This window comes from Papio anubis, chromosome 3, assembly GCF_008728515.1.
Source record: "Papio anubis isolate 15944 chromosome 3, Panubis1.0, whole genome shotgun sequence".
Classification (NCBI taxonomy): Eukaryota; Metazoa; Chordata; class Mammalia; order Primates; family Cercopithecidae; genus Papio; species Papio anubis.
In genome coordinates, this window is record NC_044978.1 from 15,247,722 (window position 1) to 15,272,596 (window position 24,875).

A 24,875-nucleotide genomic window follows, 5' to 3' on the forward strand; every position below is an offset into this window, starting at 1 on the left:
AAAATTAACATACAAAAAAAGTAGTGTTTCCACATATTAATAACAAACTATGTGAAAAATAAATTAAGAAAACAATCCCATTTGTAATAGTGTCAAAAATAGATAAATAAAATGCTTATGAGTAAATTTAACCAAAGAGATGGAAGATCTGTATACTGAAAACTATAAAACATTGATGAAGGTAATTGAAGATTACACAAATAAAAGAAAACATACCCTGTGTTCATGGATTTGAAGGATTAATATTGTTAAAATGTTATACTACCAAAGCAGTCTTCAGATTCAATGCAACCTCTATCAAAGTTCTAATGTCATTTTTCACAGAAACAGAAAAAACAATTGTAAAACTCATATGGGTCCACAAGAGACCCCAATAGCCAAACCATTCTTAACCAAAAAGAACAAAGCTAAAGATATCACACAACTGGACTTCAAAACATATTGCAAAGCTACAGTAATCAAAACAGAATGTACTGGCATAAAAACAGACACATTGACCAATGGAATGGTACAGAGTGCCCAGAAATAAACCTACACATCTATAGTCAATTTTGACAGAGGTTCCAAGAAGACAAAATGAGGAAAGGGCAGTCTCTTCAATAAATGGGAAAACTGGATATCCACATGAAAAAGGATGAAAAGTACCTTTATTTCACTCTTATACAAGAATAAAGCCAAAATGGATTAAAGACTTAAATGTAAGACATGACACTGTAAAGCCACTAGAAGAAAACACAGGGGGAAAGTTCCATGACAGAGTCTGGAACAATGACTTTTCAGATATAATCCCAGAAACACAGGCAACAAAAGCAAAATAGACAAATATAATTGTATTGAACTAAAAAGTTTCTGGGCAGCAAAAGAAACAATAGAGTGAAGAGAAAACGCACAGATTGGGAGAAAATATTTGCAAATTATACATCAGATAAGGGGGCTAATATTCAAAATATACAAGGACACAAATTACTCAGTAACAAGAAAACAAATAAACCTATTTAAAAATGGACAAAAAACCTGAATAGACATTGCTCAAAAGAAGACAGAAGTAGTTAACAGATATAAGAAAAAACTGCTCAACATCACTAATCATTAGAGAAATGCAAATCAAAACCACAATGAAATATCACCTCATACCTACCTGTTCAATTGGATTAAAAAAAAAAACCAAAGTTAAGTGTTGGCAAGGATGTGGAGAAAAAGAAACCCTTGTATACTGGTGGTGATATTATAAATTAATACAGCCATTTTGGAATACAATATTGAGCTTCCTCAAAAAAACTATAAAAAGAATTACAATATAATCCAGCAATCCCACTTTGGGGTACAGTATATACCCAAAGGAATTGAAATCAGTATTTTGAAGAGATATCTGCACTCCCACCTTCACTGAAGAATTTTTCACAAGAGCCAAGATATGGAAAAAACCTAAGTGTCTACTGAAGCATGAATTGATATTTTAAATGTCATATATATACACAATAGAATACTCTTAGGACTTCACACACACACACACACACACACACACACACAGAGTGAGAAAGAGAGAGAGAGAGAGGAAATTCTGGCATTTGTGACAACGTGGATGAACCTATAGGACATTAGGCTAAATGAAATAAGCCAGGCACCGAGAGACAAATGCCATATGATTTCACTTTTATGTGGAATCTAAAAAAGTCAAATTCATTCAAGTAGAGAGTAGAATGGATCAGAGGCTGGCAATGATTGGGGCGCAGGAGTAGACAAGGAAAGGGGAGATGATGGTGAAAGGGTACAGAGTTTCAGTTAGACATAAGGAACATAAGGTACATGATCTACTGCATAGCATGGTGACTATAGTTAATAATAATGTATTATATATTTTAAAACAGTTAAAAGAGGATATCAAATGTTCTGTGAGGGATATGTTAACTCACCTAATTTGATTATCCTACCATGTATACATGTATGAAAATACTACATTGGACCCCATAAATATATACAATTATTATTTGCCAATTAAAAAAGAAACTAAGGTCCATATAATTTAAATGAGGAGCATAAAGCTACAAAACTAGTTGGAGGCAGAAATGGCTCTGAACCCTTTTCCCTTTACTCTCAGACCAATGGAACATTGAGCACAGAATATTAATCACTGTCTTTGCTACTATGAAGCCAGTGTTCTTGGTTTCCCAAAGCACAGGGAATAGAAAAATAGAATTCCAGTTCCCCAGAATGTAACTCCAAAGGAAAAATATCATGGTGTTAGCACAGTTTTCCTTGACTTTGGATGCCCCAGTAAACCTGTGAAATCACTTTAAATAATCTAAAGTCATGCAAATTCCACTCCGAATTGTGGGAATGAACTGAAAAAAAAAAAAAAAAAAAAAACTACAAGTCTGAGCATTCCAAAATAATGGCCTAGCTATTTGAAGGATAAAAAACTCAAATTATGACCAAATAAGAAGATCACAGAGGTGGTATTCTTAATACAGCAAAAATCAAGTTAGAATTTTATGATGCCTCTGTGGTACCAGAATATAGTGTTGTGCCAGAAATAGGCTTCTCAGCTTTGCGGTTCATAAATGGACTGAAGTGCCATATACATACAGTGCCATATACATACAGATTGTACTACATTTGGAGTGTCCTTGTGAGTTCCTCCCATACAGAATATAATTTGGAGTGTCCCTGTGAATACATTTGGTGTCCCCCAGACATTTGGTGTCCTCCGGAATACAGCTGGAGTGGCCCTCTGAGTTCTTCCCATGCAGAATATCAGAAAACATTATAACTGGTTACTCAAGCTATGCTCCTGGCTATGTAGACCAGAGTAAAGACAAGTTATATACATTGATATACAAAAGAAAGAACAGGGGATAGCCATACCTGGATCTGACCCATGGAGACCCCTGAATTCTACCTGACAAGGGCATAAAGTAGCGAATATCAAACTTTTTTCTTTAAAAGGCCATATACTGGAAATTTTAGGCTGTGTTAAAAGTACACAATCCTGCCATTGTAATACAAAGCAGCATGAATGAATGTGACTGTGATCAATAAAACTTTATGGACACTGAAATTTGAATTTCAAATACTTTTCATGTGTCATGAAATGTTATTCTTCTAATTTCTTCTTAGCCATTAAAAAATATAAAAACAATTCTAAGTTCATAGGTCATTCAAAAACAGCATTATCTCAAATTTGTGCTTCAACAATTATAAATCATTTTAAACTTGTTTGTATTTTGAGCATACATAGCCACTTTGATAATAAGGTCTACATACTTACTTTCTAGTGTGATACATAGTAGGGATCAGAAAGTAACTCTGTTGGCTTGGAAGGCTGAGATTTGGTAGATAAGTTCCACCCTGACTTTGGAGTGTGGTGATGTAGTAAAATGATTAAACACATGTGGCTGACCTTTTCGGAGGGTCAGTTGGATGTATCCCAGAGATCACCCCAGGAATGCATTTTCTGGTTCCGACCAACCTCTTCTTCTAAAACACCCCTTTGAAGACGTTGCTTTAGTAAATCCTAATAAAACACACTGTGTGGAAGGTAAGAGAAGAAAATAAATAGGGATATAGCAATGCTAGGGCTAACACATCACTTACAAGTTTCTGAATAGGTTATCAGATCATGGGTTAATTATTTGTAAATATTTGTAAATAAAAAGTATTTAGAAATATATGTATATTTTTACAAATATATATACACAAATATTTATTTATTTATTTATTTATTTATTTACTTTGGGACAGGGTCTCACTCTGTCACCCAGACTGGAGTGCAGTGGCATGATCACTGCCCACTGAAGCCTCAACCTCCTGGGCTCTGGTGATCCTCCCACCTCAGCCTCCCAGGCAACTGAAACTATAAGTATGTGCCACCATGCCCAGATAATTTTTGTATTTTCGGTAGAGATGGGATTTTGCCCTGTTGCCCAGGTTGGTTTAGCACTCCTGGGCTCAAGCAACCTTCCTGCCTTGACATTTCAAAGCACTGGGATTAGTCGTGAGCCACCAAGCCTAGACAAATATACTTTTAATATAAAGAACGATTATATAGAACTTTCAATAGCAATCCCCAAAAATTCTGCTTGAGACTAACTAGAATATAGATTGTTATTTTATTTTATAGTTTTTTCTTACCAGTGACTATCACAAGTAGAAAATTGAAATTAAAATCTCTTGCTAATTTCTGTTTATTCTATGATCTCCTGAAGTGTGAGTTTAAAATGTTTCTTTCAGTTCAGATTTGACTGAACATTCTGTGGAGCACCCACTCACTGCAGATAAAAGGTGAAAATGCTTCTTTCCATTCAGGTTGCTCAGAGGGCAGACACGCCTCATTTTAGTCATCCACTATGAACTGAGTGACAACTCATTGCTATAAATATCTCCAGATCTCCTGTTCCTCTCTGCTCCAACCATAGTTCCTGCCCCTATATCCTCAGCATTTCCCCAGTGCCCTATGAATTCATTTCTGAAGTGTCTCTTACTTTATTTAAATCTCTCACGAATTCCCAAAGCCCATGTTACAAGGAGGAAGATTCAGCTGGGCAGGATCCCAGGAGATCTAGGGCTGGTTCTAAACTGATGACCTTTTAGCACATGTCTCTTACTTCTGCACTCAGACCCAGAATAACACCCTAGGAGGAGAGAACGCATAGAGCAGGCGTTAGATACAAAATAAAGAAACATCACCCACCAGAGACTGTTATCTGAAGTTGTATGTTTATGCAAGTAGGGGATGATTTTGGCCAATTTATCTCATTTCAAGGAAGATAAACCTTCACTACAGTTCTGATTGAAGATTCCCATTGAAATCATAACCTGAACTAAACAACAGAAAGGAATAAATATCTAGTTCCAGGGGATTCAATTTTCTCAATTTTTCTGAGCAAGGGGTCTATTGAAACTGTTATCTCATAGCAGCTGCTACGCTGGTCCCCAGGAGGAACTGAAGGACTCTACTTTTGAAGTGTCATACACAACTTTTCCTTGCTATGAAGAAACATATACTTTCCAGCCACTACAAAAGTAAAAATTTTCCCCCGACTCTCCCTGGAGAATACATGCACAGAAAACTGAATTCATCTGTTCTGGTGCTGCTTGGAGGTATGAAAAATAAAGTAAAAAAGAAAAAGAAAACTGTATTCAAAAGGAAAACAATAACCCATTATTTTCTAAGCCAATGGTATATTTGCTTCTTAAAAAGTCAATAGTAAATTCTTAGGAGAAATAGGTGTTACTTTATTTTATTGAAACTACCGGTAAGATCAAGTTTAGCCGGAACGGTGAATTGGATCTTTACCTTCAGCACTGGCCCAGCCTCCTCTCTGTGTCTCTCACATCTGTTTTGGCAACCCCATTCCTCTGAAGCACTTAGAGCTTCATGGTCTTCTTCCAACCCCTAAAGAGCTGCCAAGCCTTTAAAAAGAGAATAGTCATTGATGGATTGTATAAAATTGAAAGTCAAATTCACTTTGACCCTGGTAATATCATAATTCATTTATTCTGGAAAGAAAAAAAATAATAGTAATTTGTTGCTTACTGTTGTGGAGCTGGGAAGTTCAAGCTAAAGCTCCCAGCAGATTTGGTGTCTGGTTAGAGCTCATTCCTCATAGATGTTGCTTTCTAGGTGTCCTCACATGGAAACGGGGCAGACTCTCTCAAGCCTCTTTCATAAGGGCATTAGTCCCATTCATGAGGGTGGAGCCCTCATGACCTAATCACCTCCCAAAGTCTCTACCTCTTAATACTGTTGCATTGGAGATTAGGTTTCAACATTTGAATTTTGGTGGGACACAAACATTCATATTGTAGCAAGAGGCACACATAAAATAAAGCTAAAGCACATACAAATCTGTGACTTACATAGAAAAACATATACTAACTTATAAAAACCAAAATTGCTATATATAGTTACATTAATGTCAAACAAAATAGACATTATAACAAATGACCTAGTGCTACAGGTGTTAATATGGTTGATTCTTACAAATATAATATCAAGTTACAGAAAAATACATACAGAAAAAATGTATTTATATAAAGTTAAAGAATATACAAAATTATTACATAATGTTTGGCAATGTTTATATACGTCATGAAGTAATAGGTGAGGAAACACAAACAGCCTTGGAAGTTTTTGCCTGGCCATGCGTATTCATGGTATTATTTTCTATATTCTTTGGTACATTTTATATTAATTAATTTCCTCTGTATTATACATTGGTATACCTGGTATATATATATGTGTGTGTGTATATATATATGTGTGTATACACACACACATATATATGCATAATATATCTTTTAAATAAATAAATGGAAGTAAAAAATGTTAACATTTTGATTTGTTTTAAAAATTATGACTGTGTTTTTAAACCAGAAGAGCTTTCTGGCAACGTCATCTGGAAATAAAACTGCACTTGCCAGCTGCCTTTAAATTATCCTGCTCATTTTCTCTATCTTTCAGACTTGTAATCAGAGACAGATCTGGACATGTGAGTTTTACTTTTCCACTGTACACTTATAATTACTACCAAAATAGTTATACTCTCTGATGGGCTCCAAACGCATTGCCTAAAGCTTATTGCTTAGTGGGTTTACTTTCTAAATTGTTTGCTCCAACTGATCCTCTAAGAGTCAAAGACACAGGGATCTAAAAGATGAAATAACCAAAAATTATCTGCTTGAGTATTTCCTGGGCCAAGTCAATCAGTGCCCCTCTCTCTCTTTCTGCCTCTCTCCTTTTTCTTCCTCATGCTCTCTCTCTCTCTCTCCTTTTCTTAACATAGAAAAGAGAATGAAGAAACAGAAACTATGTGGCCCTGGTCCCCCTGTCACCCCTTCCACAATGCAATCCTTAGCTCATCTGTCTTGTGTTTTACCATGAGGACTCTGGGAGCAAACTGATCACTGCATGCTTCCTGTATGCTCCAGTCAGGATCTAGCCAAAAATGGAATCACAATTCACAGCTAATGTACAGGAATAAAAGCTGCTATTTTTCCTATCAGATGTCCTATAAATTGTAGTTTATTTTCCCAGTAGATTTATACAAGTTGAACTTTATTATTATTGTTTTTAACTGGTTTGAGTACATATGTTTTAATAAGTCATTTGGTCATAAGCAGTCCATACCTTGTGAACCAAACCACATGGTGAAACAGGTTATGCAAACCTAATTAGTCCTACTGGGAGTTTGAGGATGCATAATTGACTCCCTAGATGCCTCAGTGTAGCATCGTTGTGTGGCATTTTTCTATGATGTGGTTGGAAAGGTAACATATATTTTACTCTTTTCCATGATTAGGAAAATGGCAACAGGGGTCAATTTTAAGTCATCTCAATTCATTACATATTTCCCAATTAATTTGAAGAAAGCAGTTCATGATACACTCAAACATTTACCTGTTTTTGCAACTGTGTTTGTTAAATTGTGTAGCTATGTTTGCAATATTTTTAAAAAATTAAAAGAACTTGGCCCGGCGCGGTGGCTCACGCCTATAATCCCAGCACTTTGGGAGGCCGAGGTGGGTGGATCACGAGTTCAGGAGATCGAGACCATCCTGCCTAACACAGTGAAACCTCGTCTCTACCGAAAATACAAAAAATTAGCTGGGCGTGGTGGCGGGCGCCTGTAGTCCCAGCTACTCGGGAGGCTGAGGCAGGAGAATGGCGTGAACCCGGGAGGCAGAGCTTGCAGTGAGCCGAGATCGCACCACTGCACTCCAGCCTGGGTGACAGAGCGAGACTCCGTCTCACAAAAAAAAAAAAAAAAAAAATTAAAAGAACTTGAACATCCAAAAATGAGGGCTTTATTAAGTAAAGTAAGGCATATTCATGTAATAGAACACCCTTTTAAAATAATGTTTTAAAATAATATTTACTGGCAAAGAAGCAGGTTCATAATATATTGCTAAACAAAAGAAGCATGATGTCTTTAAGTTTACAAATAACAATAATATGAAATCTGAAGAATATACAGTAAGATAAAGATAACAGTGATTACTTCCAGGCTGTTGTTGGTATAAGTGACTTTTTAATTCTATTTTACTTACCTATATCTTTCAATTATTTCTGAACAATCATATATTCAAATATTACCTGTGTAAAAAAAAATACAAAGAAATCTACTTGATTGAAAAACACTTACATTAAAATATGGAATGGGACATTCAAGCATAAAGAAAGTTCTGATTTTTAAAGATGGAATAGCACTTCAGAATGTAAAACCTCAATTTTCTTCCTGCATTAGGTACATGAGAAAAGGGATCACTGATGATATGATTTGGCTGTGTCCTCACCCAAATTTCATCTTGAACTGTAGTTCCCATAATCCCCACATGTCATGGGAGGGTCCTGGTGGGAGTAATTGAATCATGGGGGTGGTTACCCCCATGCTGTTCTCATGATAGTGAGTTCTTATGAGATCTGATGGTTTTATAAGGGGCTTTTCTCACTTTGCTTGGCACTTCTCCTTCTTGTTGCCATGTGAAGAAGGATGTGTTTGCTTCCCCTTCTGCCATGATTGTAAGTTTCCTGAGGCCTCCCCAGCCAGCTGAACTGTGAGTCAATTAAACCTCTTTCCTTTATAAATTACCGAGTCTCAGGTAGGTCTCTATTAGCAGTATGAGACAGAACTAATACAATTGGTAACAAGAAGCAAAATGACTAGAAAACTTTGAGTCAGCCATTTCCTTAAGTAAGATTTGTAAGATAGTACCAGCTGAAGTAGGGACTAGAAGAGATTAGTCAAATCAAGCAGCTACTAATTAATTCAAGGGCCAAATATCCTTATTATTCTGATTTACCAACCATCCAGATAAGGTATATTCAAAGAACTTCATAAATTGTGACAGTTGTTAACAATCGGATTGGACACTTGGGAATGCCCAAGGTAAGGATGGAGCCTCCAGCTTGAGAAATAATGGTGATATACCTCTTAGTATAGAATTATTTTTATGGATTTTCGCTTATTGAAAGAGCACATGGCCTTAGGCAATGCACTTTGATACATGTGGTAAAAATAACTATTGTAATTTTTTTTTTTAAATTTCTTGGATTAGGTGGTTCTTCCTCTGAAAAGAGATGAGAAATTTTAAAAGATAGTGGTTTGTATTCAAAATGGGTTAGCATTTATAAAAATGAGATTTGCCTATCTTCTAACATTATTATATTAGTAGCATGGTCATCTAGGTGCCTTGGAATAGTGGTAAACTCTACAGATATAAATATACATATAAATAAATAAATATTTATATAAATATATATATAAATATATACTAAGGATTATCATAAATATTTTCTTAAAATCTGAGTATTTTCAATCAGTTTTTGCATTTACCTAATAGTCTCTGAAAGATCTCTAAGCTTTAATAGTTCACTTACTTTGGCTGAGTGAACTTCTGAAATGCACTTCAAACTTTTGAAAACACCAATATGATCCTGTCCCTCATACCAACTACCTATGCTTAAAAAACATAACTGACTCTCCATTATTAAAACAGAAATTCTTAACTTTATGGTGAGGTTGCAGATTTACTCACACAACATTCAGATATGTTAAAAAAAAAAACTAATAAAATAAAAATATAAAAAACTCCTTTATTTTCTATTTACTGTTCTGGTCTTCAAATACCTCATCAGTAAAAGACCTCATTTACTTAAAAGACCTCATCTTCAGAAGTATCAGAGGAAAAAGAATCTGGTAAGTCAAAAGATGGAGAAATTTTGATGCATGCTCATTTAAACAGTCTCTAAGTAACTTAGGCTGTTTAAATGAGCCAGGAAAATCCCAAATCAGAGTTTTTACCCTCTCTTAACCTTCCTCCTAGATGACAATGAAGTTTATGAGAAAAGTAAAGATAACACAAGATCTCATGCTGCTGGAGGATGGAGAAATAAGACTGTTTGAAACCCCTCAGAGTTCTGTGGGTCCTGGCTGACCTGTGCATGAAGTGGTTGTTATAGGACTCTCCCAGTAGTTATCATAAAGTACTACTGTTCCCATCATCCTTCTATTCTGCTAGCCTTGACCATACCAAATCCCCAAGTACCATACCCTCTTTGCTACATGCTAGACTCTCCAGGTCTCCCAGTTCACCTTGTACCCTCAATATCAAGATAGCAGGCTGAGCATTGTGGCTCATGCCTGTAATCCCAGCACTTTGGGAGGCCAAGGAGGGTGGATGACCTTAGGTCAGGAGTTCAAGACCAACCTGAGCAACATGGTGAAACCCTGTCTCTACTAAAAAATACAAAAATTACCAGGCATGGTGGTGGGCATCCATAGTCCCAGCTACTTGGGAGGCTGAGGCAAGAGAATTGTTTGAACCTAGGAAGCAGAGGTTGCTATGAGCTGAGATTGCACCACTGAACTCCAGCCTGGGTGACAGAATCAGACTCTGTCTCAAATAATAATAATAATAATGATAATCAAAATAACATAAGGATGCTTCTGTATCTCTTTTATGTCACATCCCCTGCTCCAAGTAAACAGGTGCCTTATGCTGGCATCTACACGTTGTGTATATGAAAAGGCAAAGAGAAAAAGATGCATTAATATTTTTCAGATTGGAAAATCTTCTGGCTGCTAGTCTACTCCTCTGGTCTCATCTGGCAGCATGTAATTCTAGCCACATAGGTGTTTTATCAGTCTTTCAAACTTCCACTTCCTGCCATCATGGAATAACAGGGACTTAATTTACCCTTCCATGTGAAACAACCACAAAAGTGAACAAGACATAAAACAATGGTTTGTAGACGCTGGTAGCACAGGATTGCAATTCCTGCGACAAGGAAAGCAACCAAGGTGAGCCCTGTAGTTGGATCAGTTCACTGCCTGAAGAGTTTCCAGGCTGCAGTACAGGGAGGGTGCAATGGTTTGAATGTGTCCTCTCCAAAATGTAGGTGTTAAAACTTACTGGTGAAAGTATTAAAAGTTGGAGCTTTTAACATGCAATTAGACCATGAGAGCTCCTCCCCTGTGAGTGGGATTATGGCCCTTATAAAAGATGCTTCACACTTGCCCCTCCACCTTCTACCATGCATGTAAGAAGACAGTTTTCCTCCCCTCAGAGAATGCCCTTCCACCTTCTACTTCTACCATGCATGTAAGAAGACAGTTTTCCTGCCCTCAGAGAATGCAGCAATCAAGCACTATCTTGGAAGCTGAGAGCAACCCTCACCAGACAATAAACTTGCTAGTGCCTTGATCTTGGATTTTTCAGCTTCCGGAACTGTGAGAAAATTAATTTTTTTCTTTATAAATTACCCAGTCTCTTGTATTTTGTTATAGCAGGACAAAATAAAAAAAGACGAAGAACCTAGAAGTCCATTGACTTCCCTGAGTTGAGGAGATGGAGCTGAGAGTTCAAGGAGACCAAGGAAGCAAGAGTTCACAAGGCTGTCAAAGCTGTCAGAATCAAAATGGAGTTACTTGTGTCATGCGCTGACAAAATGGACCTGAGGAAGGCCATGAAGGGAGGGCCTTCATGCATGTTTGTCTGATAACAACAACTAGAAAAACAGACTGCAAAAACCACAACCTTGCACAAAGGTCACCACAACCTTGTTCAGTAAATGCTTCTGCAAGGGCGTCTGCCCAGCAACTTTCTGTTTAACCTTGGACTGATGTGCCCTTTTTATTGATCTTTGTAGCCAAGGATGATTGATCTAAAAACAAACAAACAAATAAAAAAACCTAGGCAATCCTCCTCATTTGCCTTTAAAAACTCCGCATTGCCTCAACCTCTTTGAATATGCACAAATTTACATAGTGTGCATATTCCCATTGCAATGCTACTCCTGAATAAATACTATTTTCTTTTATAGAGTCTCCCTGTATGTTATTTAGTTGGACAGGGCAGACTACTGCAGAGGAGAGAACTACAGAGAAAGAAAAGAAAGCCCAGAGATCTGCAGACGATCCCCCTTGGGTATTCAGGCAAATATTGATCAGGATATGCATGTGAGCAAATTATCCAAGGCTGGAAAAAGAAACACCCAAAGGATCAGGGGAAATAACCCCTAGGGCTCATCCAGAGCTGAGAATAGCTTGTGTGCCCACCGGTGAGACTGGAAACCCTCTTAATTCAAGGGGCATTGGATAGAATACTAAAAACATTACTACCTTACTAAAAGGTCAAAATTGGCTACTGAAGGCTACTCTGGTCCCACTTAACAAATCTTAAGAACAAAAAACAGAAGCAAACTGTTTCTATGTAATTTAACAGCATCCTAGGGCAAAATTCAAGAATATGCATAGAAATACAAAAATATGCAACTCCCAAAAAGGTAAAATTCACATTTTCTAGCATATAATTAAAACTTACCATCGTTACAAAGAAGCAGGAATATATAGCCCACAATAAAGAGGAAAATCAATCAATAAAAATAGACTTAGAAACAATACAGATTTAGTAGACAAGAACATCAAATCAGTTAGTATAACTACATGCCATATATTCAAGAAGATTTAAGCATGCAAAGACATGGGAGATAATGGAAAAGGACTCAAATCAAACTTCGAGAGCTGAAAAATGCAATGTCTGCATATCATCTGAACACAAGTCCTTAACATATACTGTTGTCTCTGCCTGGACACTTCATTTGCTAAATTCTTACAGTGTCTCCCCTCCCACTTCATTTGCTAAAAGTAAACCTTCAGATTTCATCTCTATCATCACTCTCTCAAGGAAAGTTTGTCTGGTCTGCAAGTTATATATCACATCCCTTGGCTAAATGATGTTGTGGCTCCAAATACCACTTACTGTCCTTATCACAAATATAATTTTACATTATTAGTGTAATCTCTGTCTCCGTCACTATTCAAGCACCATGGTGACACAATTCATGTTCAGTTTTCTTCACTATTGTCTAGTGCTTAGCATAGTGCTTGTAAATCCAAAATTGCAGAGTTTTAAATTTGTCAGCTCAACTCTATGAGTCTTGATATTTCAAACTACGAACATCTGTATATATTTAAAAAAAATATAGTCAGCCTTTTGGATGCAGAGAACTAACAGGTTTCCCCTCTCAATAGCTCCTTTAGTTAAGAAAACACAAAGTTTTTGCATTTCCTTAGCTGCCATACTCAAGAGATACATAGAATTATACCTTTGGTTCTGAAGCAGATAGCCCTAATCTTTAATCCTATTTAATCCTATATTTAAATTTTAATTTAAATGTAATCTTTTAAATTGTGGGGAAGGATTAATGGTATTAAATGTCTTTCATGTTTCTATATTAATGATTTGCACTTGGAGTTTTCTGAAATATTAGAAACATTTGCCGCAATGAACTAAGCTGGAGATAAATGCAAGTGTTACCGAAGGCCAAAAGAGAAAGTTCTATTTAATAGTTAAAGGGAAATCACTTCCAGCTGGTATGACTGGAACAAAACTATTCAAAAAAAAATTTTTTTAACAATGAATCAGTGGGATACTTTCAAGTAGTAGATCCTCTCTTCCTCCTTTGATTTTAATTGGGACCTCAGATGGTGAAGCAGAATGCTGGTGGGGACTCTACAATGCACTACTTACAGCAATGAAAATGACTGATTATATTCCTAATTATTGAGTGTCATAGAAGCTGCAATCTTGGAAACATCACAGTACAGAGAGGAAGGTGGGCTGTCCTGCGGCAACATGAAGTAGGGCCAGTTTCTTCCTCTTATACTGTTTCTTTGAGCAATTGCTTTCTTGGAAGATAATTTTAGTAGGCCCAATAATTGTCAAACATTAATTTTTGAAGGGAATATTTAAATGTTTTATTTAACACGAGTTGCATATTCAAATGGAATGAGCCTAATTGATTTTAAGGTGCATTTTCTGTTGAGATAATGCAACGGCTGCCAGTGTTGAATCTTTAAAATGCAGCAGAAGGATTCAAATGCTTAAACATTTCAATGTTAAACACGTGAACTGGAAGTTTAAAAATGTGTTTAAATTAAGCTAAGATAATTAATATTCTGTGTAGCCCTAGTGTGCTCTAAGTGAAAAAGGCATCAGTTAGCACCCTAAAATTCTATGTAAGTGGCCACTTTGTCCTCTTACAATGGGCCAGTTGCTCTAATTTGTCTGTCTTTTAAAAAATTATAGACCTCCCAGATAGAAAGATGTGTCAGCCTCCTCCTCTTCCCCAGCTAGAAAGATGACCCAGGACTGAGAGTCCATGACCGTCAGAATATACCTTTAGATCTTTTTCACACTAGGAGGATAAAATTGTGGATATTTGAACAATTAAAGCGTGTTGTGGTATATCCTGTGTAAAACCTTTGTATTAGCTGAGTAGGCTGCTACGTTAAAATGGCAAACATTACACATCATTCCCACACACAACCATTGACCAAAACAAATCACAAGGTCCTGCATAATTGCAAGGAAGTTGAGAAATATGGACAGCAATGGAATGTTCAGTGAACACCACTATCTTTAGCACAAACATTAACTCTGTCTTTAAGGATGTGAGACTTGCAAAGAGGAATGCCAACATTTAAGTGTGCCTAGGTGTGTGTTTGTGTGTAACTGTTCATTTGCTCCTATTGAATCACTCTATGGTGCCACAGAAACCAGGGGCAAGGTCTCACAAGAAAGGAATAGTGCCTTGATGGTACTTATTGAAAGCAATCTTGAAATATTTGAACAAATTCTATTTTCTTTTAAATTCATGATTTTGAAAGAAAAAATCTAAAATAAGCTCAAAATAAATAATCACACCTTACCTTATTTTACTTTTTAATTTTACTTTTTAAACTTTCCCTTCTATAAATACATGTATTTTATATTTTTACAAAAAATGGACACAAAAATTCTCAGTCGTGCAAGCACACATGCATAATATTCAAAATTCCTCCTTGGATAATTGGAAGTCCTTATTCTATAAGAATTTTAGTAAATGGAAAAAATATGCCTACAATTTTGACTTATTTCTGATATCAGCTTTTTCTAGGGGAGGAGAAACAGCTTGTATATTTTCCTACCAGAATCTAAAAAACAAATTTGAAAGTTTAGCTATTCAAAAACTCCAAATAAAATTACTTTCATGATTCTCTTGCTGTTTGTACTCCAGTTAACCCTATGGCTTTTTCTCTAATCATCTATTAGTCAGACTCACATTTCTTCCCAATTCCCTGCATGCGTTAACAGTTCAATGTTAAAAATAAGATACTCTTCATTTTCAAGTATAATACAATAGCCTCAAATTGCTCAGGCAGTTTTAATGAACATTTCATATGCAACTGCCCCTAAAAGTTTCCCACAACACAGGAAGAGAGAGCTTGTGTGTATGTGCATGTGTCAGGGGTAGGGAGAGGGTGATAGGTGTGGAGTATACTTGGTTAGGACTAAATGTTTTCATAGGGTGTGTGTATGTATTCTAGAGATAAAACAGAAATGGAATTACCTCTCCCCAGCCTCCCCTGCTCCTTAAAGATGAAGTGTACAGAAAAGAATGAGTAGATTCTCTGTTACCTCTAAGACCCCATATCTAGAGATTGCAGACAAGCTTCACAAAGGATTTCCTTTAACCAATAGGAGAAGCGGGGAAGACAGACTTGGAAAGAATTTATCCAGTCAAGATAGAAACAGTCTATCAAAAACAGACCATTAGCCCAGACAGTAATTATCTTGGAAAAACAAAAACAAAAACAAACCATTAGGATTTCTTCAGGCAACTTGGACCTGACATTGACACTGAAAGACGACTTTCTGATTTTAGGACTGACGTATGGGAGGAACAACTGTGTTCACCTGTGCCCTCCTCACTCATTACAAATTTACTTGGATGACGACTTTCACTTAATATAGGTAGGTTTTTCCATGTGAGATACATGCGAAAGTTTCTATGTAGGTAGCTTGGAAATGGTACTTTATTAATTAAAAGTTTTTAAGTTAATGGGTTTTATTCATTAAGAAGTCCTATCCAAGAAAGAACCCTCAACCTAAATGATAGGTTTCCAAGAACAGTAAATTAAGTTAAATTTTCCGGAACTGGCAATGTTATTGATTGAATTGTGTCCCCTTAAAATTCATATGTTGAAGTCCTAACTCCCAGTACCTCAGAACGTGACCTTATTTGGAAATAGTGTGATTGCAGATTTAATTACTTAAGATGAAATCACAATGGAGGAGAGTAGGTCCCTCATCCAATATGCCCAGTGTTATTACAAAAAGTGGAAATTTTGACACAGGCACACAGGCAGGGAGAATGCCATATGAAGATGAAGGCAGACACGGGGTGATGCTTCTACAAGCCAAAGATTGTGGGCAAACCACCAGAAGCTAGGAGAGAGGCATGGAAGATTCTCCATAATCTTCAGAAGGTAACAACCTTGCTGACACCTTCGTCTTAGACATCCAGGCTCTGGACCTCCAACACAATAAATTATCATTGTTTAACCCATCCAGTCTGTAGTATCTTGTTAAGGCAGCCCTAGCAAGCGAATACAGGCACTGAGAACAAATATACTTTATCCCATGAACGCTCATATGCTAAGTGCATATCTCCATAATAACCCAGGACATCAACAACATTTTTAAAAACAGGCTGGGTGCGGTGACTCATGCCTGTAATCCCAGCCCTTTGGGAGGCCAAGGCAGGTGGATCACCTGAGGTCAGGAGTTCAGGACCAGCATGGCCAACATGGTGAAACCCTGTCTCTATTAAAAATGCAAAAATTAGCCAGGCATGATGGTGGGCACCTGTAATCCCAGCTACTTGGGAGGCTGAGGCAGGAGAATTGCTTGAACCTGGGAGGCAGAGGTGGCAGTGAGCCTAGAACACACCACTGCACTCCAGTCTAGGCAACAAGAGGAAGACTTCATCTCAAAAAAAAAAAGACAATATTTTAAATATTGCCTTTATCCTATGTTATCCATAATTTTCATCACAGAGTGCAGCCACAACAGCTAATAGTCAAAAGGAAATACGTCACCCACTGGTTTTCTTTGGTCTCATAATACATCTCACGATAGGTTTCCTTATATTAGTATCATATCCTAGAGATCTAACAAGGATGTCGTGGGGAAAAAAAAGACAATTTTCTGAGATGTCATTTTCAAAAAGAAAAACATTTAATGAAAGGAAAACTGAAAGACTCTTAGAAGAAAAGAGATTGTGCCCGTGTTTACTTCACTAGGCCCTTGTACCTTTCCACATATTTTTCTCCACCAGTGACCTAAGTCTCAGTAGGGAACAGACCCCTTCTCATATTCATTTGCCCACCTTTACTCTGCTTTCATTCATAACTTTATCAACTTGCTACCTACTTCGTTCTTCCCATATTCTCTTCATCTTCCCCCCATGACTCTCTTAGACATAATGCTGGAGACACAACTGCCATAACTTCATTGGAGGTTAAAGTGTGTGCAGAGTGGCTGTTGGGTTAGTTTTGCTGATCCCATTTAGCTACCAGTTAGAGGACGTGATGAACAAGATTTAAAGCTTGGTTTCTGGCAAAATTTCCAACCGAAAATCCTTGCTGGACTTGGGGGTGTAGGGAGCAGCATGAGTCCAAAAGCCAGGCTTGGAGCAAGCCACGGAAGATTGCAATTAGACCTAAAAGGATGATGGTGAGAAGTAGAAGGGTGAGGAATGGAAACTACTAAAGATGAGAATACCAGTAATAATAGCAATAACAATAATGACACTAAAATTCATGAACACTCATATGCTAAGTGCATTATCTCCCTAAGAACCCAGGACGTCAGCAAATATTTTTAAAACAATGGCAATATTTTAAAAATACTTATCTACAACTTTCAAAAAATGCTTTGAATGTGGACAACAGACTATTTTATTTTGCTGATTGTTCAATAAACATGTGCTGAACAATGTTTTTTAAATATTGAACTTCTCTAGAGAAATCTTTTTTAAAAAACCCACTCATTGGACAAAATGGTTTAAAATTCCAAGGATTATCCTATCATTATTATTTCGCATAAAATACTTTGATGTGCTTCTTCATGTTAATACAAACAGGATACTGAAGTCATCTCATTTTCAAAAGTTTATTTCAAATTACTTAACTGGAAGATGCAGAAGTTGGTGGTGTGGTTTCTGGAAGTTACCATCTATCAACCTCTGCCTCTTCCAGGCACTCCTAGCTATGTCAGAATTCTCCCACCACAGTGACTTTGTGGTTGACTGCTGTGGTCACAAGGATCTGGACTAACTAGGGACATCTGGAAAAGGGGGTGTTTGACCAAGCTGAGAATTCCAGGATAATTACTGAGAAAGAATGAGTTAAATGCTCATTAATTCAGACAACATTTATCAGTCACCAACTTTCTGGAAGATTCTCCGTTATGCTGCCAGCCCTTCAATAACTGACACCTGTGTAGGAGAATTATAGCCTAGAAGGGAAGGGCTATGAGCCCTATGGCACCCTCCCAATAACCCCTTGAAAATAGTTCTAAAAACAAAATGTTGATTTTTCTACTGAGGGTCCAGCATTTTGTGTTTCAATTTTTCAATTTCTCTCTCTCTCTTTTGTTTTTAAGACAGGATCTCACTCTGTTGCCCAGGCTGGAGAGCAGTGGTGTAATCTCAGCTCACTGCAGCCTCAACCTCTGTGGCTCGAGTAATTCTCTCACCTTAGCCTCCTAAGTAGCTGGTACTACAGGTTTGCATCATCACACCTGACTAATTTTTGTATTATTTGGTAGAGATGTGGTGATGGGGGGTAGGTTCACCATGTTGTTCAGGCTAGTCTCAAACTTCTGGTCTAAAGCTATCTGCCCACCTCGGCCTCCCAAAGTGCTGGGATTACAGGTATGAGCCACTGTGCCTTGCTATTTCAATTTCTCACAATTAAAGAAAGTTAGTTAGAAATTATCTAGAAAAAACGTAAGCTAATTTTCTGGACATATTATCTCTTTTTAATTTTTTCTTGGCAAACACATTGCTCTTATTATATGTCAAGCACTGTTATAGTAACTTTTTAAAAATTAACTGATTATTTATTATAACAACCCTATGACGTATGTATGATTGCTATTTACCCCATTTTTAGATGAGAAAATTGAGACCCAGAGCTGGTAAGTAACCCACCAAGGTTTACATAGCTAGCAAGTGGGTAATCTTTCAGTAAGATGATAAAAAAACAAAATAAATTATATCAAAATAAAAAGGAAAAGAAACCATATTCCATGTCCAGAGACTAATTAAATTAGAATAGGATTCCTTAAAAATTGATAATGCCAGCTACAGTGAGACCAGAAGAATCAGTCCTGGTGTTCTATCACACAATAGAGTGACTATAGCAAACACCAATGTAGCATATACTTCAAGATAGCTAGAAGAGAAGATTCTAAATATTATCACCACATGGAACTGATCAACATCTAAAGTGATAGATAAGGTCATTACCCTGATTTGGTCATTATATAATATATTAAAACATCACATTGTACCCCATGAATATTTGCAATTATTATGTGTCAATTATGCACTTTAAAAATTAATTAATAAAATAAAATAAGTGGAATGATACTTCTAAAAATCTTGAAGTTCATACTTTAAATGAGTGAATTGTGTGGTATAGAAGTAATATCACAATAAAGCTGCTATTAAAAAAATGAAAAAAAAATTTAATTTCATACTAATTCAGACAAAAGATAGCTAAGAATATGTGTAGCTGAAAAAAAATATGGTAAGATAAAATATTCCCAAAGAAAATTGGGCTATCCCATTACCACCTTCAGACTGGGTAAAGAGCAATAAATTAATCTAGGTGAATATATATTGGATGTATTTAAGTGTTTGATCTATGCAGCCTCTTTTGGGTAAAACATTTCTTCACAAGCTCAAGTGATAAATACTACTGAGCTTTAGTTTCCACCCTTAAAAATATAGTAATAATGACAGTACCTATCTTATAAGCTTATGAAAGGACTTCTCCCACGTGGTGGTATGGTGTCCAGATAGGATTCCTGAATACTCAAAGCAAATGCTCACCAATCAATACACCCCTCAAAATGGTCCTTATGCTTTGCTGTGAATAAAACATAGCTATAAAGAGAGAGAAGACTTCAATACCCACACAATTTAAAAGTAAATGCAAGCATGTAAATCAGTCAATATACCCAGGTAGAGCCAGTTTCCTTAACTTCCTCAGCCCACCAAAAAAGTTTACTTTTCTTAGGTTAGCAAACTGGCTTCCTTATTCCTCTGCTATCAGACGTTTTAAAAATGCCAAAACTTCTATGTATCAATGCAATATGAGACAACGTGCTATTCAGTTTGGAGGACTTTATGGAACTCATTTATGTACAGACCTCTTGGTAAATAACTTATTAGATGAGAGATCAGGCTACAAAATAGAGAAACAATCAACCCAGGAATCACATCTGTGAGGAAAGCTCAAGCTTTAAACTTTTTATATTTTGAAATAGAAAATCAAAACCATTCACAAATCTGATTATGATGCATGAATAATATATTATAAATTATAATTACATATGATTATGTGATATTATTCACTATCTATTGAATAATAATCTACTAGTACCTAAAGAACACTAATTATTGATATTACCACATAGTTGTAATATATGACATAATGATAATTATAATCTGTATGATTACAAAGTATAGTAATAAATAAGCTCTAATTAACAAGCTTCACTTTAAGAGTTCTTAATTCTATTCACCTAGTATAGTTTAGGAGGCGAGGCTATAAACTGAATCCTCTAGTGGAACAATTAGAGGCTCCCTTGAGCTCACACCAAAGTGAATTTAATCTAGACAAAGATGCCTCAAGAATTATTGTATGAGCAGATTCAACTGACAACCCATGGACTCACAGGATTCCCCAAGCCCATGGAAATAAATTTTTAATGTTATGAAGCTGAGACTTCTCATCAGACTTTACCACTGGCTATGTAGAAAGACCAATTCGTGAATTTCAGGTGGGATGTCTACCTTCTTTCTTGTGAATCCCCCTGCTACTTATTTCTGGTTCAACCTTAGGCCTTCAGAGAGATTCCCCTTTTGATTATGGTGCTTGTCCTCCAGTAATTTCAAATTCTAGGAGAGCAAAGACTATCTTGTTCACTAACAAACCTAACTTTTTATCATACCGCCTGACACAAAGCATACATATAATGAGTATACATATAAATCCACATGCAAACACATAGATATATGTATGTGCCTGTATGTATGCATATCTGTATTGAGACATAGAGGGATAGTACGATGGATAGAAATGGAAGAAGTAAGCTGACTTACCTATTATAGAGGCCAGTAAGAATGAGAAAATACTCTATGTTTAAGCGCTTCTCAAAATCTCATGTACATAAAAAAATATTTGGAGGATCTTGTTACATTACAGGTCTCTGGTCAATAGGCCTAGGCCAGAAACTGTGATTGACATTCTGTAGATCTAACCAGCTCCTAGATGAGGCCAGTGCTGCTATTCCTCTGATCACACTCCAAATGGCAAAGCCCTAAATAACCTGGACCCAGGTGCTGGCCAAAAATGAGTAATTTAGCAATATATGCCTCAAAAACCATGCACTATGTAAGAGACAATAAGTTACTTCATGACAAGTACTATGATAAGTACCTTAGATAAATTTTCCCATTTTATCCCTTCTGCAACCTAGTAAATATTAGTATACAAATTTAATAATGTAGCGAGAAGGAAATTGAGACATAAAGAAGCTACATGGCTTTTGCATCTTATATCTAGCAGATACGCCTAACTCTAAAGCTATATTGCCTCTCAAACAGAGACTGGATCCTGAAACGCCAAGGTCTCCACACCCTAGAAAACAGCAAATAAGGAATGGCTTTTGGGATGATTATTGGTGGGTTCGTATCTCTGGGTTAGAAGATTTTCAGTTGAGTTCACGTCCTAATTTAAAGGGCAGTATTCACAGTGGAAACAGCTAAGCCTTGAGGCAAACGTATCAGGGCTTAAAATCTTGTTCCGCTTGCTCCAAGCTGTGTGACCTAAGTCACCTCTCCTTGCTGAATCCAGTTTCCTCATGTGTAAAAACAATGTTGCATCATAGGGTTGCAAAGATTTGCTGATAAAATCATTTTACAGTGCGTAGCACATTGGTAATCATGGACTCATAATTAAAATGATTTAGTATTTTTTTTTCAGCTACCTTACTTGATTTCCACTCAGTTGTGAAGTTGGTAGCACAGATTAATTATCTGCTCACAAAAGTAAATGCCACTGATTTTGGTGTGGCAAACACTTCTGGAAAGTATTGGAGACAGTCTCCTACAGTATATTCTGTGCTTTAATGTTGTCATTAATAAAAATGGATTTTCTACCTCTTGCTTCTTTGCTGAGAGGGCCAAGATGAGATTAATATGTGAAGCTGAATATCTGAGACAGGTCTCAGTTAATTTAGAAAGCTTATTTTGCCATGGTTGAGGATGCATGCCCGTGACACAGCCTCAGGAGATTCTGATGACATGTGCCCAATGTGGTTGGGTCACATTTTGATTTTACACATTTTAGGGAGATATGAGACATCAGTCAATATATGTAAGATTTACACTGGTTTCGTCTGGAAAGGCGGGACAACTCTAGCAGAAAGGGGGCTTCCAAGTAACAGGTAGGTAACAGACAAACAGTTGCATTCTTCTGAGTTTCTGATTAGCCTTTTCAAAGGAGGCAACCAGAAACGTGTTTTACCTCAGTGAGGAGGGAGGCAGAATTGTCCTAAGCAGTTCCCAGCTTGACTTTTCCCTTTAGCTTAGTGACTTTTGGCGGCCCAAGATTTCTTTTCCTATTACATTTCCCCCCTCCTTTCCTTTTAAAAATATTTTGGAGAAAGCATTTTAAAAGAAAATGAGTCTCTGGTGTCAGGTTTTGTCTGATCTCTCATGGTTACAATGGTTTATTGCTAGATGGCTGGTCCCAAGCTATTAGGAAACCCCATTTTTAGAAGGTTGAGAAGTTGCATGTCCTATGAAGAGAAAATAGGGAGAAGAAGAGAGAAAAATAACATCAAACAAATAAACAATCCTGGAAAATCCATATAGGCCACATTCCTTGGAAGTCCATACATTAGTAGGCAGGTAGGAAAGTGGCTTATGTAGGTAAATAGATTGCTATTATTTTCTTCTGAAGATTAAGTTGTCTAGTAGGTTCAGTTCATGGGGCTTTAAGAAAGCATAGCTACATTTTTGGTGACTACTCATTAGCAAAAATGCAGGGGAAAAGAAAAAGAAAGAAGAAAAATTGAAAACATTATTTTGGAGACTTGAAGTCAGGAAAAATTAGAATTTAGTCCAAATTGTAGAAAACGGTAAAAACTGAAAAACATTAGGCAAGACTAGAATCTAACAACAGGTATACTATAGTTTTTGAAACATAATTTTTCTCTCTGCAGTTTCCCAGGTTTACTAAAGACAAATCATGGTAGGACCCATTTGCTTCATTATGCCTGGCCAGATTATTTGTATAAAGTGCAGCAAGAATAATTATTTTTCATACAGGCATTTTAAATTAACTTTGATGGGAGGGGCACAGTGGCTCATGCTTGTAATCCCAGCACTTTGGGAGGCTGAGGTAGGAAGATCACCTGAGATCAGGAGTTCAAGACCAGCCTGGCCAACATGGTGAAACCCTGTCTCTACTAAAAGTACAAAAATTAGCTGGATGTGGTGATGGGCACCTGTAGTGCCACTTACTTGGGAGACTGAGGCAGAAGAATTGCTTGAACCCAGGAGGCAGAAGTTGCAGAGAGCCAATATTGTTTCATTGCATTCCAGCCTGGGTGACAAGGGTAAAACTCCATCTCAATAAATAAATAAATAAATAAGTAAATGGCTTTAAGGGAGGTTGTTCTATAGAAGGAATCTCAGATAAGATTTTTTTAAAGCCAAGCCCAGCCATGGATGTGTACCATCAAATATCTATGAGTTGGGTGAATTCTTCTCCTCTTGAGGTCCCAAGACAACTTGGGGCTCTTGGGTCTGTCAGAAAGTGATATTCTTTACTTACCATAGGTCAGGAATTCTCTACAGGGATGGCATAGACAAGATATGAGGCCAGTTTTCCCAAGGGGGTTTTATTAGCTGTATAAGTAAAGTTTGATTCCTGAAAGTAAAGCACACCATTCCAGTCAAAGCCTTGGTAAAATAACCAGTTTCTCTAATTGTGTACTGTTACAAATGAAAATAGATTCTTCTTGCACTCATGCAAATAACTATATTGCCATATATTAAGAATACTCATAAATGGTTTCTAAATTCTGGAGAAATAAGGTAGAGACAAACAAATATGCTCCAAATTTTGTTCATAGGAGTAGAGTATACTTAATTGTTAAAAGCTGTCAATAGCTCAAAAGAAACGTTTCTTTTACTCTGAAAAATAAAACCAGTAACATTTTAAGAAAAAAGTAAAAAAGATTATTTCAGTCTTCTATTAGTTCAGTCCATGCAATTAATTCCTGTTCTGCTTGATATTTATGAACATTTCAGCTTTCCATAAGTCCTGAAAGTTTTTTCTCTATTCTGATATCAGTCTCCAAAGTTATCAGAAACCTGCCTTCAAGAGTACCTGTCAGGGTTTTATAGCTGATTATAAAATCATCTTCTAAAGAGGACCAAAACAAGACAAAAATGTCCATGGATGACAAATATTTTAGGGCAGCCATAGTCAAAAGACATAATTGAGAAGGAAATTTGTTACCTCTGTGGCACATAATAATTTAACATAGCAATTATTATTACTGATAATGTACACTGAGTAATATCAGAATTATAGGAGTTCCCCATAATTTTGGAACATATACCAATAACACATTTATATAAATACAGCCCAAAGAAAAGCAAACACCATTTCATAGTTAACAATGCTTCCTATATAATATTGATAGCAAATAAGCCAAATTATGTCATTTTGGACGTTAGG

At 36.6% G+C, this 24,875-nt stretch overlaps 1 long non-coding RNA gene across 1 annotated transcript; it reads right to left on the reverse strand.

The window, feature by feature from the left end:
- Positions 1–1,322: 1,322 nt before the first annotated feature.
- On the reverse strand, positions 1,323–8,321 carry LOC103884789. Its single transcript, XR_002522311.2, has 4 exons — positions 8,050–8,321; positions 5,297–5,412; positions 4,482–4,631; positions 1,323–3,527 (listed from the first exon to the last, which is right to left on the reverse strand). It is a non-coding gene; the product is annotated as an uncharacterized LOC103884789 (long non-coding RNA).
- Positions 8,322–24,875: the final 16,554 nt, after the last annotated feature.